At 39.4% G+C, this 19,823-nt stretch overlaps 1 long non-coding RNA gene across 1 annotated transcript; it reads left to right on the forward strand.

The window, feature by feature from the left end:
• The first annotated feature begins 10,344 nt into the window (after nucleotides 1–10,344).
• On the forward strand, nucleotides 10,345–17,133 carry LOC150039474 (uncharacterized). Its single transcript, XR_016534360.1, has 3 exons — nucleotides 10,345–10,879; nucleotides 13,133–13,247; nucleotides 17,053–17,133. It is a non-coding gene; the product is annotated as an uncharacterized LOC150039474 (long non-coding RNA).
• The last annotated feature ends 2,690 nt before the right edge of the window (nucleotides 17,134–19,823 follow it).

Raw genomic sequence — 19,823 nt, forward strand, 5'->3', positions numbered from 1 at the left:
CCCTCAGGTGATGAGTGGATCAACAAGATGTGGTATTTATACACAATGGAATTCTATGCTGTCATCAGAAAGAAAGACATTGACTATTTGTAAAGAAATTGAAAGACTTGGAAAAAATCATATTAACGGAAGTGAGCCAGACCCAAAGGAACATAAGCACAATGATTTCCCTCATTTGTAATATTATTACAAACCTAGGACTCTCCTAGCAGAGGACTACAATAATTCAAAACCTAGATACATAAGGCCATATAGGATGAGGATAAATGAAAGGTTCCCCATGATATGGAAACAGGAGCTTTATATTATTTGATTGCTTTTCTTAATGTACTATATTATTTCTTTTGTCTTTTTTGACCATTGGGTAATCTCATATTGTTACAGTATCTGACTTTGTTACCTGGTATATACATACATATATATATATATATATTTGTTTATTTGAAATACGAAAGGGAAGGGGGGAGAAACAAGATGATTGGAAGGGGGTGGGGAGAAGGAAATGGGGACAAAAACATGAGAGGGGGTATCAATGTGTGAGAAGTGATGTACCCTCTCTCTGGCAAATATAACTGTGACCCCTCTATACATTATTTTTAAAAATACAGTAAATTGCTCAGGCTCTAAATTTGGAGTTGTGTCATTCTGTCATTCTTAAAAAGGATTGTGTGTGTTTGTGTGTGTGTGTATGTGTGTGTGTGTGTGTGTGTGTGTGTGTGTGTGTGTGTGCTTGCATCATGTACTTTTACTTATACATCCTCCATAGTTGGGATGACAGTTCTGCACTATCACACCCAGCCTTATTGGCTCAGATAAAGTGCAGCTTTCTTTCTGTGTTCATCTTTAACTGCTGTCCTCTTGATTCCTACCTTATTAGTTATCAATGTACTAATGTCAAAATCGTATACATTTAAGTCAGGTTAAGCATGTCCATCTGCTTGATCATTGCTTCTTTCTCCTAAAGTCATGCTAAGCTGTCTAAAGTTCAAGTTCCTGGGCATAAGTGATTTTCCTGTCTTAGCCTCCTGAGAAGATGGGACTATATGTATATTACATACCAGTCAAGACTTTTAGATTTTACAAATAAATGAGAACAGTAACACTTACCTTTCTGAGCCCCTCTGACTTTATTTTACACAGTGATTTCCAGGTCTAGCCACATTGTCCCAGATTACACAGTTGCATTTATTTTTATTGTCAAAAGGTATTATTGAAGGGTCAGTCTTGATTTTGTTTTTGAAATGCCATTGCTTATTGTGTATACCGATTGTTTTTAATTTTTATTGTTATTTTAAAGGTGATATACAGAGGGACTACAGTTACATAATTTAGGTAATGAGGACATTCTTTTGGGGCAATGTCACTCATTCCCTCACAGTTTTCCCTCCCTTCCCACTGACAAGTTATCTAGTTGATTTTCCAGGTAGTGTCTACTGAGTACCATGGCTGCATTTCTGCATCTTTTGTGATGGGACATTCTTTTTTTGCCAGTCCTGGGCTTGAGATCAGGGCCTGAGCACTGTCCTTGGACTTTCTCAAGGCTAGAGCTCTACCACTTGAGCCTCAGCAACACTTCCGGCTTTTTTCTACATATGTGGTACCGAGGAATCGAACCCAGGTCTTCATGCATGCTAGGCAAGCACTTTAACCACTAGGGCAAACTCCCGGTGTGATGGGACATTCTTAATTCTTGTTTTGGCTTCTTGGGGCTGTTGAAATATAAAACATTAGTTTACTTCATTGATGTTTATAATCATCGTTACTTTTTTTTGCCAGTCCTGGGCCTTAAACTCAGGGCCTGCGCACTGTCCTTGGGCTTTCTCAAGGCTAGAGCTCTACCATTTGAACCACAGCACCCATTTCTGGCTTTTTCTATGTATGTGATACCGAGGAATCGAACTCGGGTCTTCGTGCATACTAGGCAAACCCTCTACCAGGAGGCCAAACTCCAGACACAATCAATTTTATTTTTATATTTAGGATTTCAAGTCTTTACCAAATGTAAGAAGTTTGTCATTTTTTCCCTCACTTTTCAGAATATCAACTATTTCTAAATGAGAATAGGTCAGGAGAGTGGGTTCTATTCCATTTGGATGAAGGGTTGAAAAAGGCCTGCTTTTTCCTATGTCATGTTACAATTTCTGTTAGTGCTCAGGCTAGTTGGTACAGCCTCTTAGATGAAAGCAAACATGTTCAGAATGTGGCTGGAAGCTTCCAGTTCAAGGATTCTCAAGCCTGCCTTAGTTGTGTATCTATTAACATGGAACTGGCTCCAAGACTTTACAGACCCTAAACAGTCTTTCTATCCTGACCCTAGGTCCTTTCTGACTATGTTCTACCAAGTGTTCTAGACTTGGGTTGGCATCTGGTGCTAAGTTAATCCTTTCCAATTTTGTAAGAGAAAGTATTCATTTGCTACAGAATATGAAATATGCTAGAAATTCTTGTCAAACATTTTGGGTGTTACTGTATGTTTTTTTTACCCTTTGACAGAAAATGTCATGCATATTTTGAGAAAGAAAAGGGAAAGGGGACTTATCTGAATTCTGTCATAATGCCATCTTCCAAGAATGACAATATGCTTTCTTCTTCACTTCCTCACCTGTTATTTTTATCTGAAAATCATTTCTGCGACATGTCTGCTGGGTTCTGACTTTTTGGTTGCCTATTTTTGTGATGAAGTTTTCACCTTTTTGATAGCATTGCCTATTATCATCATCGGTACTGTTTTTATGCCTACTGACTTTCATTCGTCCCTTATGACAGAAATCTCTCTCCTTTTTCATGATTCCTTTTGCTATATGAACACATGAGTTGGGAAATGAAGCCATGTGTAAGTTTAAATTTTGATACTTATATCAAAGACAAGATTGGTAGATAGAAAAAATATCACCTCCATCTCTGTAACTTCAGGTTTACTTCAGAGTTCTAAATTTCTAGATGTATGGTTCATGTTCTTTCGATTCTAATTTTCCTTCATTTGATATGAGGGAACTCCATGATTCATGAGTGCCTATCATTATACTCTGTCATGTCTCAGAATTGTGTCTTAGGAGACCTTAGTTGTCACAGCAACAGATGGTCATCCAAAGTAGGTATTTTGATGATTATTTCCCAAAGCTCAAGCAAGCTAGTTTAATTATGGGAAACAAAATTTTATGAGAATCCGAAAGAATATTCTCAGAAAACATGACCACACCGTCTGTTCTTTAGCCTAATAAATATGTCTTCTTTTCTGTGTGTTAAAAAAGAATATTGTCAGAAAATCTACCCGCAATATATGTGTGTGTGTTTCTCTATCTCCTTTTCCCTCTTTCTCCCTCCCTCCCTCTCTCTCTCTGCACACACACACACACACACACACACACACACACACACACACCAATCAAAGACCTGAAGAAACAACTAGAGTAAGAGTTATTTTATAGAGTTGCTAAGTCTTTTGTAGTCTGTCATCTACTCATTTGTATCGCTTTTGTACATATGGCTAAGATCATATATACCAGTGACATAAGTACAAAGTGCCCAACTCTAGTTCAGTTCAATTCAATCAAGTGAGACTAACTAAAGTCTCCAAAATATCCAAACCTTCCTTCCGAGGAAAACACTCATTGACTTCTCCCTTATGTCTGAAATTAAGATGGTATTTCTCAGAAAAGAGAGTATATTAGCTGGAAATAAAAAAGGGGCCTGCCACAATCCATTGGACATGATTGGCGGCATTCTCCCCCAACTCCCGCTTTAGTACTGGTACTGGGACTTGAACTCGGGGCCTTAATCTCTATTTTGGCTTTTTCTATTAAGGCTAGTACTCTATCACTTGAGCCCTATTTCTATTTCAGTTTTTTTAGTGGTTAATTGCAGGTGAGAATCTCAACCCAAATTTTTCTGTCCCAGCTGGGTTCAAACTTCAGATCTCAGCTTCCTGAGAAGCTGGGATTACTAGCGCTTAGCAGGATTTATTCCTTTTTAGAGGAAGTTCTGTATATCTGGGATTCCTAGTGCTCATTGACCAGTGGTAGACTATTGAATATTGATTTTAGCTTCAATCTTTTCCTCGATATGTCTGTTTCCAAATCTATAAGATGTGAACAGACTGATATACTGACTACTGGGAAATTTAAAAAGATCGTGCATATAAAAGTAGCTAGAATAGCACCAGGTATATAGCATACACACAGTTTTGAAATCTCTGTTATTTTCTTGCACTGGACAATAATTCATCATTTTTCCCCTTAGGAATATTTTTTTCTTTTGGCTCCCTTCCTATATAATTTTTCTTTTTTCATATATTTTATTGTAATTAATAAAAGGGTTACATTATATTCACCAGATAGAAGGTGCATTTCTTCACATACATTGATACCCTTTCTCGTGTGTTGGTCCCCATTTCCCTCCCCTACCCCCACCCCTCATCTTGTTTTACCCCCTTCCCTATCCAATTTCAAATAACCAAATACACATATTTCCAATATATCAGATAACAAGGTGAAATACTGTAACAATATGAGATAACCAAGGGACAGCAAAAGAGATGAGAGATAACATAGTATATTAAGGACACCAATTACTCATTATATGGCTTTTGTTTCTATTTCCTAGAGGTCCCTTCATTTATTGTCATACTGTATGGCCTTTTGTATCAAGGTTTTGCTTTTATTATACTGAGAAATATTCCATGGATTCTTTGTTTCTCCAGAGCTTTTAGTGTAAATGGGGTGTTGGATCTCGTCTAATGCCCTTTCTGCATCTATTGTGACAATCATGTGATTTTTGTCCTTGCTCCTATTGATGTTTTGAATTGTATTAATTGATTTGCGTATGTTGAACCAGCTTTGCATTCCTGTGATGAATCCTATTTGATCATATTGTATAATTTTTTGATGAGTTGCTGAAGATGGTTGGCCAGTATTTTGTTGAGAAGTTTTGCATCAATATTCATCAAAGAAATGGATCTATAGTTCTCTTTCTTTGATGAATCTCTGTCTAGTTTTGGGATGAGGGTTATAGTGGCTTTGTAGAATGAGTTTGGCAAAGAGCCTTCATTTTCAATTTCGTGAAGAGCTTGAGGAGAATTGGTGTAAGCTCTGCTTTGAAGACCATATAAAATTCAATTGTTAATCCATCTGGCCCCGGGCTTTTCTTGGGTGCGAGGTCTCTTATTGCCATTTCTATTTCACTGCTTGAAATATGTCTGTTTTGTTGCATTAGGTCTTCTTGGGTCAGTACGGGTATGTTAATATTGACTAGAAATTCATCCATTACTTCTAGATTCTTCTATACAATTTTTTTCTTATTCTAGTATACCACCTTAGCCAAGCCTCTGTCTCTAGTTTGCAGAATTCTGCTCCTTTGAAATTGCTACTGCATTTGTCCACTTTCAGTGTGCTAGAAATCTTCCTCTTCATATTATTTCGTTATCCTTAAGTAGGGAAGTTTGCCTCTTTCATTTGAAAGCCCTCTTTATTCCTTTAGCTCTAAAGTCTTAGTCAACAGACTTAAAAACACTATGGGATCATAGGTGCTTTTAGATTATTGTAATGCTTTTTAAGGCCCTCATTCCTTCATGATAATTCTATATCATTCCTTTTAGTCCAAATATCAAGCCATTGAAGAAGCAAAGTTAGGAGAGTCCATTTTTCTTTACTCACTTCTATTGACTCTTAGTTTATTGATTCTTTGTACTTCCTCAATCTCAGAACAATCAAGAATGAGCTTACTGTGGGTCGCTGCAGTTGTCAAGATTCATCTGGTACTTCAAGTTTTTGTGTTTGTTTTTGTGTTACTACTGGGGTTTAAATTCAGGGCCTGGACAAGCACTGTTATCTTTACCACCAACACTGATACTCTACGACCTGAGCCACATCTTCTCTTTGGGCTTTTATGGCAGGTAATCGTAGATAATATTTTTCATTGACTTTTCTGTCAGGGACAGCTTTGAACCCCATCCTTGGATCTCAGCCTTCTGGGTAATTAGGATTACAGGCATAAACTACTGTACCCAACTTCTCCTGTACTTCCTTTTCATCACCTCAATGTTTAATTTTATAGTTTGGAATAATTATCCCTCAATGGGCAGACCTTGTTTCCTTTTGATAATTTGTTATTTGATGGACAAAATTATTAACTTACTCCAGTTGGATTGCTGGGATCTTTTGAGACAACTTAGTTTGTACTGATCAATACCCATAGCATTTTAGTTATTTCAAATGACAGAGAATTGCTTGAAAGCAGAGACTAAGCCTCATTCTTTTGTCTTTGGTACCTAGAATAGATCTGGTACAAAAGAGGATAATAGCCCCAATCCACTGGGCTTTTACTAGGGGCCACTTTAAGTGTATTATCTTGCTCAGTCATCACTGTAAACACATGGGCATAAATGTCACATCTCAGTTTGGGGGATCTGACAACTGTAATACAGAGAGGAGTTTGAATGCCATGGATGAGGCATTTGGACTCTGTACTGCTCTTTCCTGCCCACACAATTGTTTAATTGCGTACTAGGCCTTTCATTCTTACTAGAGCCTGTTCCAAATGCAGAATTGTGAGAATTATCATCCTTCTCAGAGTTTCTTGATTTAGAATCCGGTATATTCTGTCTCTTACATTTCCAAAATCTCCCTTTCGAGGTGTAAAATACACATTCAACTTTACCCAAGGGATGCATTATTTTGGGGGAGGAATAAGGTGGCAATTTTTATTTTAATTGTGATTTTTCATTTAAAAAATAACTGCATGGTACCTTTTAATTTCTTTTTTTTTAAGTTTCAAGGGGATCTTTAATAATTTCACGTCAATGTTTAACGTCTTTAAACTTTAAAATATACTCAATGTGTTAGTTTACTAACTCTACTTTTGTCACTGGCAACCTATTTAACGTCTAGCAAGACTAGATATTGTAAATTAGGACTCACCTGTCCTTTATATACACTATATACAGAACAAAATTAAAATGCATAGACACAAGAGACAATGGTCAATCTTGCTTCACCATAAACCCACTGGTTGAAAGACCTCAGCACGTCTCCTCCCTCCCTGAGCAGTGCAAGCACCTTATGTACTGCTCAGGAGTGATTTTATCATTCCATTTCCAAAAGACAAAATTTCATTATGAATTTTAGTAAAACTATATCTACAAAATGAATTATTTACTACCTCTACTTTTAACATACTTTGTGCACTTCTAAACATCTAGAGAGACCAGATGTTTCAAATAAGGACTTAATTGTCCACTATATACACAGTAGTGTTGAATAAACCATACACATGTAACAATGATTCTGTCTGAAAGTATCTTCTAAGCAAGAGCATTCAGGAGCATTCTAGCCTAGAACCTTTCATTTCTTCCAACTCCTCTCTAGTATCACACTTGATACAGGTACGTAGTCACAGATGTTACAATTTTGCTTCTGAAGTCTTTCTCAGAAGACAGCCTTTCTATGAATTTTAACACAATGCATACACATGTGTTAAGTTTACTAACTCTACTTTTGTCATACACTGGCAACCTCTTTAATATCTAGAGACTTGATATTATAAAATTAGGACTCATTTGTCCAGTCTATACACATTATATACAATACAGCAAACTTAAAATGTACGTAACATACAAGGGAAAGGATAAGCTGAATGTCTCCCCTCTCTCTCTCTCTCACACACACACACATGCAAACACACACACACACACATACACACACACACACACACACACAACTTTTGCAGCAGTTTTTCTGCCACTTTCTTCAACCCAGTGAACAGACAGTACACTGTTCACAGAGGTGGTTTAGCAACTCCATTTCCAAACAGACAGTATTTTCCCAAACTTTCCAAAGCTATTTACAGTATTATTCTACTTCTACTTTTTAAGTACACCAAGCACTTCTAAATACCTTAGAACTGGCTATTTCATTTGCGAACTTGCATGCTGTGCTCACAGCACTGGTAAATACAATTGCACATGCAGCAGTGGTTATGGTCCGAGGTATCTTCTAAATATGGCCATTCCCTCAATTCCTTCTTTCCAGTGGACAAGTACAGGTATATGTAATGCTTAGAGATAGTTAAATTCATATCTAAATGTCATTTGTAGAGAGAAAGCTTCCTATGACACTGCAACACAAAGTACACAAAATGTGCTAATTTTACTACTTTGTCATACACTGGCAACCTCTTTAACATCTAGAGACTAGATGCTGCAAAATTTGGACTTTATTTGTCCATTATATATACACTATATACACAGCAAAACAAAATGCACACTATAGAAAAATGGCACCTGAGGATGTCCAGGTATGAACACACTAGCATATGACCTTTCACAATTGCTCCCTTCCACCTCCTCCAAACCAATGAATGAGTACAGGCAGTACATGCCATTCTGCTCACAGTGGTGGTTTCCCCATTCCATTCCTTAAAGACAAGTGTTTCATGTGAATGTTAGCAAAAAGATATCTAAAAAGTGATTATTTTACTATCTCTACATTTAACATACATTGGGCACTTCTAAACATCTAGACAGACTAGCTGTTTTCAAGTAAGGACTCAGTTCATCCACTATATACATAGCAGTCTTCACTGACTGCACATATGTAACAAATTATAATCTGAAAAGTGTCTTCAAAATATGAGCATTCTAGAACCTTTGTCCACCTACCCAGTATGCTAGAATGCTCAAATTTTCAGAAGACCTTTTTTAGAGATTTTTAACACAAAACATACAAAGTCTACTAACTATTTTTGTCATACACTGGCAACCTCTTTAACATCTAGAAAGCCTAGATGTACTTTAGGACCTCTTTGTCCTTTATATACACTATATACACAAGAAAGTAGAACAAAATGGGACAATGTTACTCTTCACTGTAAGCACTGGTGTGGCCCTCTTTACATTTCTTTCTCCTGGGAACCAGGGCCTACAAAGCACCATGCCTGCAACTCAAGCGTTGGACTGTCCCCTCCTTCCCCCACCCCATGCATTTCACAAGGCTTATAAGACAGACATTTACACAATGTGTTATTCCCCTACTCCTACTTTAAAAATACATCAGGCACTTCAGAACATAAAAGATACTTAAGCACAGTCAACTCTATATACAGTGAGGGGAATGAGATGCACACAGATCCGTGACTGTCACTGGATCGTATTCGTCGATAGCCTCTTCTTCTCTTCTGTTCCACGTCCTCCATCCACAAAACAGAAAATAGGCCCTGACAACAAGGGTGACTTTCTACCTCTACTGTATCATACATCGGCAACCTCTTCACGTCTGCAAAGTCCAGAAGGACTAAAAGTCGTCTTTTGAAGGTTGGGGGAGGTTGAGAGCAGCTTTTTCATATTATATACACAGGCCTAGAATCAGCCAGTAAGTCTTCGCGGGCTTCCGTGGGCACCCGTGGTCATCACCACCATTTCTCCGCTGGCACCAGCCCAACTGCCGAGCCGCCAACCATTGCACCTGCCGGCCTCTGGGGCTCTGCTCACCTTCCAGGACTGTTAGGGTCTTCGTCGGTCCTGGTGGCAGGGCAGGGAGGTCACCCCAGGCCCTGGACCGGCGGGCTATGCGGCCTGGAATGCTGGTGAGCTTAAAGCCTCCGCCATTCTTCTGGCTTTGCTGCGCCATGCCCGTCCACCACCACTCAAGGGTGCCGCGTCCTCAGCAGCCAGGCGAAGCCTGCGTCTGGGCCTGGCAAGATGGAGCCCGGGCTAGCTCCAAGAGGCCACCGCCGCCTTCAAGTCATCGCGGGGCGGGGGTGGGGAGGGGGGCGCGGGGATGCGGAGAGCACGCTGCTGCGAGTGCCCCTGGGCCTGCGGGACGAGGGCTGGGTTCGGACCAGGCCCCTGGGCCCTACTCTCAGCCTCTGGCCTGGGGTCGCCAGGCCCCGAGGGCCCCAGGGAAGCAGGCCGCAGTCCGTTACCTCCGCACTCTCCACCTTTTAATTTCTTTAATCAGAAAAAGACCCAAATTTGCAGAATGGAAGCCTTAGGTGAGCACCAAGAAAAAAGGGGTCCACCCAGACTATGTGTGACAAGTAAGCAAGGATGGGTAAGACTGGAACCGGAACTAGGGATCACTGCCAGCCTTCTTCCTGTGAACAGAGCTGGAATAGGAGGATGCCAGCCCAGAGCAGGACTTCCACAAAGTCCCAAGATAATTAAGTCCAAGATCCCTCCTCCTCTAACACCAGCTGCTTCTCTGGGCTTTTGCAGGGACTCCAGGAAACCTGAGTATGGGACTCCCATGAGTGTTGGATCTGAGTTGGAACTGAGCAACCCTCGATACAGATGATTGGCTGTGGACAGGCAGACCTGGGACTTTTTCTGAATGATGGCTGTCAGAAGCAGAACCAAACTCAGCTGGGAGAGCAGTGGTGGAAAAGTCTTCCAGAGGGGACTTTCCAAACTTGTCCTGATGATCCTGGCACTTGTCCTATTTTAACCTCCTTGGTGAAGGATTCCATAAGAGCAGGGTTCCATCAGGGCTGATCTTTGCATCCCATTCCTGTCTAAGGCTGAGTTAATGAGCTTCTTCATAAAGAAGCTTCTTGAGTCCTGAATAATGCCATATACAAAGCATAGTTCTATTCTGGTTTACTGTAACCCTTCCTCCCTTTTTCACTTTTTCCTCCTTCCTTCCCTTTTTCCCTTCCCCCTTCTCTTTCTTTTTCTGCTTTTGTAGTACTGAGGTTTGAACTCAGCACTCTTGCTTGCTAGTCAGGTGTTTCTTCCATCAAGGCTATGTCCTTGGTGCCTTTTTGTATTATTTTTCAGATAATGTCATGCAGTTTTTTCTCAGAGCTATCCTAGACTGTGGTTTGCTTATCTCTGCCAGCCAGTGTAGCTGGGGTTAAAGTTGTGAACTACCACATTGGGGCTTCTTTGGTAAGATGGTTTCCTTGTTGAGTTTTTACCCCCATGTTCATTTCCTCTGTGGCACTTTCTTTAAGACAGAGTTGTCCTTTGTGTACAAAGATACAAAGATAACCTATAGTGGGATAGCCTGTTCAAACCTGTAGAATTTATCAGAATTCATAACACAGGGAAGGTTTTTCCCAGAATACTTCCTGTCTTAGCTAACAATATATATCCCTAAAGATGAGGCATTCGGTGGGGGGGTAGAGATGATTTAGAAGGGAATGCCTATGTGAAAATGTGAGAAAGCAGGCTATTTTCAGTTTTGCTATGCTTGAAAGCTTGGCAAATCAGGAGGCACATAGAGGATTAACCCAATCTGTTTCCTGCTGTGCTCCCACTGTGACAGAATCTCTGAAGGCCTTGCCACCTGCCTTTCATTAAGAGAGCCACTGGCACCATGTTAAATCAGGCCCTGGCTCTGGGGCAGGATTGCTTTGCAGGATGTAGTCCAAGCATCTCAGTGGTAAGCTTGTTGCTTTCGACAGGGCTAAGGAAGAAAATGTGATTTTGTTGGTGATAAAATGAGAAAGCAACTAATGGCCAAAGTAAGGGAGAAAATTTCTGATGAGTGTTTTTAGCATGGTGTCAGGACTCCTAAAGCTACAGACTAGAAGTGACTAATTAGATTAAACCTGAAAGTTAGGATATGCTAGGTTAAACTTTAAATAAAATGTGGGGACAAATGGCTTAGTACAGCAGTCCTAGACCAGGCTGTTTTGTCCAGCAGAGGAAGGAAATTCAACATGTATGAACCATTCACTAGAAATACTTGATACTTTCCTTGTGATTTTATTTAGTCATAAAAACAAAAATAAGTTCATCTGGGTGCCAGTGGTTTAGGCCTATAATCTAGCTACTCAAGAGACTGAAAAATGGTTCAAAGCCAGCTCTGGTAGAAAAATCCATGAGACTCTCATCTCTAAACAAAGAGCTGGGAATGAAGTTGTGGCTCAAGTGGTAGAACATTAGCCTTGAGCAAAAAAAGTTCATGGATAGCACCAGACTTTAAGTTCAAGCCCAAGGACCTGCATGCACTCATGTGTGAGCACACACACACACACACACACACACACACACACACACACCATACAGTCTTGTCATACTCTGTCTAATATAAGTCTCATTTGTAAATTAAGACACAGATGCTCAGAAGGATTTAGTGACTAACCAAAGGTCACATAGCTGATAAATGGTAAAATCTGCATTACACATTGTCCAATTGTCTCCATAATTTGGAGGTGGAAGATCAGTATGAACTGTCTTTCTTATATTTGGCTCAGCCAGGTGGTGACATAGGATCTGCTTTCTCACACATACAAGCACACACACACACACACACACACACACACACACACACACATGCATGTGTAAATATCCATGTATGCACATTTCAGAGAGAGACAGAGACAGAGAGACAGGAATAAGAGAGACATAAAGAGACATGGGGGACATTTGTGCATGTGTTAAAGAAGATGTGGTGACTAAGACATAATTTGCTTTACTACAGCAATCTATTTGATTGAGTTCCTAAATATGACAAGTTACCAAGAGAATGACCTCAGCAATTACTGCCAGAGATAGTGATTGACACTCAAGACCCTCTTTCAAGGACCGATTACTAGTAGAATGTTGTTGTTTTGATGAGTTTTTCTCAAGCATTTACTTACTGCCTTGCTTACAACCCTGCTCTGACTCACATTGGATTCTATGTATGCTGTGCTGCCAACCCGTCACCCATTACTGATGACTGACTGTGTCACAGTTTGTCTTGGCACTAATAATTCATACAGAGAAACTATCAAATTTTGGAGACCTGTCCTTTCCTTCTCAGCCTATGCTTTCAACAGCATCAATCTTAAGTGCATCTGAAACTAGACAACCCACCACTTTAGGTATGGGCCTATGAGAGTATGGCTTCCCACACTTGGCTTCCCAAGGAGGTCATGAAGCTGGGTGTGGGCCTAAAATAATACATGTCAGGAACAGAAATGACCTAGTAGTGGTGCTTAGTTCAGAAGCTGAAAGACAAATAGCATATTGACTCTGAGTGAGGTGAGAGGCCAGAACTGTCCCATGATGATTGAGAGAGGAGTCAAAGGACGCACCACCTCGTCTGTATGATAAGAAAGCTAGGCCTGGAGAGGAAAAGACCAGATGGCTGCTGTTTTGGTTTGTTTTGTGCCATGTGTAACAAATGAGCGCCCTTTCCCTCCCCCATAGTCACTCAGAACGGTGCAGGATGAACAGCCACCAAACCTGAACTCAGAAACACTCCAAAATCTGAAACATATTGAATGCTGACATGACTGCAAGTGGAAAATTCCACACCCAATTGGTGAGTCATAGTCAAATTGCAGACCCAGTCAAATACTATATAAAATTATTTTCAGATTATCTGTATAAGGTGCACATCAAATGTAATGAATCTTGTGAATTATGTTGGGTCTTACCATTTTGTATATACCCAATCTTCTAATCTTAAAAAACTGAAATCCAAAATAGCTGTAATTTTATACGTCAAAAATTTGTAGTTTGTGTAATGGGCAAACTGGAGCAGAACTGGCTTTTCTACTTCATTTATTTTTGTGTACAGGTCTTGGGACTTGAACTCAGGGTATGGGCACTATGCTTGAGCGTTTTTGCTCAAGGCTATCATTCTACTGCTTGAGTAACAGTCCATTTCTGCCATTTTTGATGTTTAATTGGGGATAAGAGTCTCATGGACTTTTCTGCTTAGGTTGGCTTTGAACCACAGTTCTCTGAGTCGTTAAGGGTAAGCCACTGGTACCTAGCATGGATATTCTACTTCTGAGATGTACAGATGGTAAGATACTCTTGGCTATTGGCTGGGAGCTTGGCTGGGTAGAAAGCCAGGGGTTCTGTTCCTTTTCTATATAGGCAGCTTTCTGTGAGACACTCCACGGGTTGCTTAGATTTCCTAACAGCTTGGCAGCTGGGCTCTGAGAATGAGAGAACCAAGGACACCTGTAATTTCTTTCATGACTTGCTTCAGGAAGCACCACTGTGGTCACATTCTACTTGTGAAGTCCATACATGCATGTTCTCATACAAAGAGAGGGCATCTAGATATTAGTTGTTGTGGAAGACTTGTTAAAATCACACTCAATGGGCAAATGAGATGAGAACATTGCTGTGACCGTTTATAGGGGAAAAAATCAGCAAAAGTGAAGTATGGTAATATATACTTCTACTCTCAGGAATCTGAGTCAGGAAGACAGAGAACTTAAGGCATGCCTAGACAACATGGTGAATTGAAGGCCAGTCTGGGCTACATGGCAAGGCTTGGTCTCAAATGAATACAGAATACAAAACAGAACATAATGAAATACTGAAACACAGCTTAGCAAAGGTAAATAGGGAGAGTGCAAGGAGAGAAATTCCAAAAGGCATTCCCATGCTTTGGCTTTAAGACCTCTGATTTACCTTTTTCTCTGTCTCTGTCTCTCTGTCTCTATCTGTCTGTCTCTCTGTCTCTATCTCTGTGTGTGTGTGTGTGTGTGTGTGTGTGTGTGTGTGTCTGCCTGTCTGTCCGTGTGTCAGTGTTATACATGCCTGAATATGCATCCGAACATATTTGTCATTACTGGAGCTTGAACTCAGGCCCTCATATGCTTGGTTTTCTGTTTTATTCCTGGCTGGCATTCTATCCTTGAGCCATGTCTTTAGTTCCAAATTTTGCTGATTAATTAGAGTTAAGAAACTGAGGCATGATAGTCATGATTATCTAGGCTGACATCAAACTTGGATCCTTAGATCTAAGCTTCCTAAGTAGTCAGGAATACAGATGTGAGCTAGAGAGTTGGGTGTTGATTAGAGTCTTGAGTTTATAAATCAAAGCTAAGAATGGTTGGCAAATCTGGATTTAAGGAATAATTTAACTCAGAGTTTCACAAATGTATTCAGTACGCACATAAAGTACTTTTAACTTTGTGGGCCACAGTTTTGGTCCCAGTATTTAACACAGCCATTATTGCATGAAATAGATAATACAGAAATGAATGAATGTTGTTTTATTCCAATAAAACTTCATTTATAAAACCTGGCAGTGGTCTGTATTTGGTCCAAAATTATAGCTTACTGGCATCTAGTTTAGTTTAGTGACAGCAGAAGATACATGTAGTGTTTTTCGCCAAGAGGACAATGAAAAGAGGGAGGGTGTTTATGAAACTTTTAGGTTAGTATGTTCTGCAATTGGCTCCCAGCTTGGCAAGAAGGGAAGGGAAGACTTGAGGGAAGTCACAGGAAGGATTCCTGGTCCCAATCACATCATTGAATGGCAGGGGGGCAATATCATAAACAGTATGCGGGAACGACAGCAGGTGGAGGCTCGATAAAGAGGATCCATGTATTGGAGATTGCTCGGTGGTAAAGTAGTTACTAGTAGTGATAACAAAGCTTGGAGTGTACAGCATGGATAGCATGGAAGGAAAGCTTTAGTAGAGTGGAGAATTTCAGACATTTGGAAAAGAGATTGTTTCTTGGATCAGCTATGTACATTCTAGAAATGCTCCCTCTCTCTTTCCTCCTTCTTTCCTTCCTTCTTTCCTTCTTTCCTTCCTTCCTTCCCCCTTCCTTCCTTCCTTCCTTCTTTCCTTCCTTTCTTCCCTCCTTCCTTCCTATTGGCATTACTTATGCAAATTTATAGAGTACAACATAATATTTGATTTGTCTATACAGTATGGAAATATTCAATAGAGGTAACTGATATATCCATCACCTTTCTAACTCACCATTTTTGTGAAGAAAATGTTAAAAATCAATTCTTTGGGCAATTTTGAATTGTACAGTATTATTAATTGTGGTCACAGAGTACTTCAATAGCTCATATCGTAGCTTGTTCTTCAAGTCCTACTAAAACTTTTTTTTGTCAGTCCTGGGCTTGATCTCAGGGCCTGAGCCCTATCCTTGGGCTTTCTCAAGATCACAGCTCTACCACTTGAGTCTCAGCAACATTTCCAGCTTTTTTCTACAACCCAGGTCTTTGTGCATACTAGGCAAGCACTCTACCACTAGACCAAACTCCCAGCCCCCCTACTAAAACTTTTTACCCATGATCAATATCTCACTTTCTCTGGTAGTACCACCATGGTAGTTCCACCATTCTACTCAGTTTCTATGAAATTAACTTTATTGAATTTCATGTACAAGTGATATCATACAGTGTTCATTCGTTTTCATCTGTCTTATTCCACTGAGCATACTGTGCATTTTCTTTTATTATAGGAAATTCAGTGACCAAATTATGCCTATTCAGAAATTTAAATAGGGATGATAAAACTACTTAAGATTTTATATTTAGTGAAAATCTGTTAATGTGTAACTCAAATTCAAAACGATTTCTTCCCTACAGCATTCCTGGAAAGGGGCTGAAAATTTACTAGTATGCAGCTCTAGTGTGACATATGTCACACAGGTGGTGACATTGGCCTTGGTCAAAGGGAAATAGTTACTAGAGTGTTCCATACCTATGACTCCTCAGACCTCTCTGAGGGAATCCCACATCTACATACTAGAACACTTACTGAAAATATCTTTGTATTTAAGGAGTGTGTGTGTGTGTGTGTGTGTGTGTGTGTGTGTGTGTGTGTGTGTGTTGGAACCTAGTTTTCTGAGGCCTCTGGCAGAAAAAGACTCTACTAAGTGCAGAAGAATAACACTTCATACAGGAGGCAGGCTCAATGACAGATGACAACAGAAAGCATCATGGGAAGTGAGAAATGGCTATTTTTGGTCCCCCTGAATGGATGTATCTTAACTTGACATTTCCTTTGCTTGCAAAACAGGAGAAGCAAGGAGAATAATACAGCGTGATAAAATGATATGGGACAACTGGGGAATGGAAATGAGGACATATTAATAAAATTTTGATTGTATAATTACATTAACTTCGGTGATTGCCTTACTTGCTCCTCATTTGGGTGGAGAATTTTTTATGAGCAATTATTGTGAACTTTTATGTACTCATCTATGAGCTGTGGGTAAAGGTACAATAGAAGTGTGGCTGTGGAGCTTCAAATTCAACTCAAACACCTGCTATTTGGTTCTGATAGAATTTCCCTGGGAAGTACTGATTCTGTAATCTTCTCTCTGTGCTATTTGTGTGATTTTCTTACATTCAGAAAAGATTCCAGAGTTGCATCAAAGATGACTGGGAACCAATTTAAATAATTTGGGATAATCACTGAACGCAAAAGAATTTGGGAAGTTTCTGAAACACCAGAGGTACACAGGCTGTTCTAACACCTTCCTGGAATGCCACATCAAAAGCAGCAGCTTCCCGGAAGGTAAACGTTTTTCATGGAGAATTGCAACCCATCTATGATGGGTTTCCTGTGAAAATCAGGGGTCACTAATTGGATTGTATGAAGCTGTCCACTTTCAATGGTTTGCAATGCAAAAGAGGCCTTCAATCTCCAGAAAAAGGCCAAGAAATTTTTATCAGACAGGTTAAAGGAGTAGAAGGCTATATATGGAGGAGTAGAAAACAAATGATTAAATATTAATTCGAAAATATTTGTCATTTCTTAGAATTTTTTCCAGTTTTTATATACTGGATGATATCTTGGGGATGGTGCAAAGGAAAATTGAAACAAAAATGTTCTACCTTGTGGAACCTGCATTATGAAGGAGGTAGATATATTTGAAACAAACAAACAAGATGGAAAGTCAGTTTTCAGTAGGTAAGGGAAGGAAGGCTTTCTTGATGTTGATAGATTAAATCTGGAAATGAAAGATAAAAATGATTATGGGTTAAACTCTTGGAAAGATGAAATCACTATTAATTTCATTGAAGGCTCTAGAAAGTTTAGGATGGTAGAAATAGTAGGGGGGGCTTTATTCTTGTTATGTGTGATCTGCCTCTTAGCCAACCAAGTTGAGATTTAGTGGTGATTGGATGGATGAAGATGTCTAGAAGTCCAAGTGGAAGCCTTAGCTGGAACTATAAATATAAGAATCATTGGCATAGTCATATTATATAAATTAATTGCATTATATAGGCCTTTATAGGATTATGTGCAAATAAAAATTGAAGGCTAAGCATATGAAGACTGGAATATCTATTGGTCTGGTAATGTAGAGCTTTCTAGAGATTCTGATAAGAGTGGCAGAATTGTAAAACCTGATCACACAGTGTCCAGAGCAAAACAGAGCAAGAGAAATTGAACCAGTAAGTTAATGTAATTCATCAAATTCATTTCTTTATAAAGAGAACTTTGGTAGTAAATGGAATTTGGGGGTCGGAGTCAAGCATTCTTTTTTAATAAGAGAGAAATGACATTGTGCTTTTGAATGTCCACTAGAAAGGGGAAAAATTATGATACACCAGAGGAGAGCTACATTTACGAGTATGTGTGAAGGACAGAAGCCTTGTGCACAAAGGGTTGACTATAGCTAGGAATTAATGCTGTTAATTCATGGCACTAAAAAAAAAAGACTAAAGTCATTCTACCCTGACTCTGGATGGGGCATACAGGAATTGGGGGTTATTTAAGGTGTCTGCCTATGGCTTTCATTTGACTGATGGGAGTATGTGAGGGAGATATAAAGTTAGATAAACTGCATTCCAGTGGATTTGGGGGAAGGCTAGTGCGAAATTGAAGTGCTTGGTTAACTGTGAAGGCAGTATATGGCTGGAGTCAGTGCCTTTCTAAAGAGTGGCTTTCTGTAGCCTGTCTTTTCCACTGTCACCCAGGAAACAATCACTAAAGTGATCCTACATCTTAGGTACTTATTTCTCTATTATTTTTCATTTCTATATTCTAATGTTCTGGGTTGAGAGAGAAGGCTATTAGTTTGGAAAGTACTCGGATGTAAAGGTTAAAAAATAGACCTTAATGTGTAATATCATAGTTTACCTTTACCCATAAGAAGGTATGTTCCAATACACCCAATAGATGCCTAAAATTGTTAATAACACTAAACCTTATACACAGGTTTAGTAAGGTTACCATAAGTGAGGTGACCTCTGAGAAGGCTTCTGAAGGACTAATGGGCATATAAAATCTAGAGTATGGTTTTATTGGACCAAAGAAGGATTCAGGTCTTAGGTGGAACAGAATAAAATGATATCGGTATCATCGCATTTACTGAGAGTGGGATGCAATTAAAACTTTATGAATGGTTTATTTCTGAAATTTCCCGTTTAATGTCTTTTAGGCTTCGGCTGACTATGGGTAATTAAACCTATGGAAGCCAAGATTGTAGGAAATAAGAGATTAGTGTGTCAGTAACTAACTTGAGCCACTTTTAAATGATACTGCACTGTTCCAGAGGTAGGTTGGGAATTTCATAACAAAAAGAAGTAAAAACCCCCTTCTATTATAACATTGCTGTTATTCATTTTGCTCATCCACAGTTACAAATACTCTTTATGTTACTGCTATCATTTTGAATAAACTGTTAACCTCTCTGATCAAATAAGAATCAGAAAATATACTGCACTGTTTTCTCACCCTTGTAGTCTTAGCACTTTAGGAGCCGTGGTTGCAGTTCAAAGTCAGGCCAGGCAGAAAAAACAGTGAGATTCTATGTCCCCCAAAAAAGCAGATATGATTCAAGTGGAAGAACACCAGCTAAGCAGCAAGCTGAGCAAATGTGGAAGCTCTGAGTTTAAATCTTAGTACCCTCCCAAATGTTTGTTTTTGTCTTTATCTGTGTAGAATTGAGTTTCTGACCTATGTCATTTTCTCATTTTTATTTTTGCCAGAAACTCTTTTTCTCCTTCATTTTGGTAATAATGCCCCTTAAGAATACAGGATTGTACAGTTTGGTCAACTCTGCTTTTGCTCTCATGTTTGTAAATGGAAATCTGCAATGTCATTTGTATTTCTTTTGTTGTTGTTGCCAATTCTGGGGCTTGTACTCAGGGACTGAGCACTGTCCTTGGGCT

Source organism: Megascapheus bottae, unplaced genomic scaffold (assembly GCF_031878675.1).
Source record: "Megascapheus bottae isolate mThoBot1 unplaced genomic scaffold, mThoBot2.hap1 HAP1_SCAFFOLD_139, whole genome shotgun sequence".
NCBI classification, from domain to species: domain Eukaryota; kingdom Metazoa; phylum Chordata; class Mammalia; order Rodentia; family Geomyidae; genus Megascapheus; species Megascapheus bottae.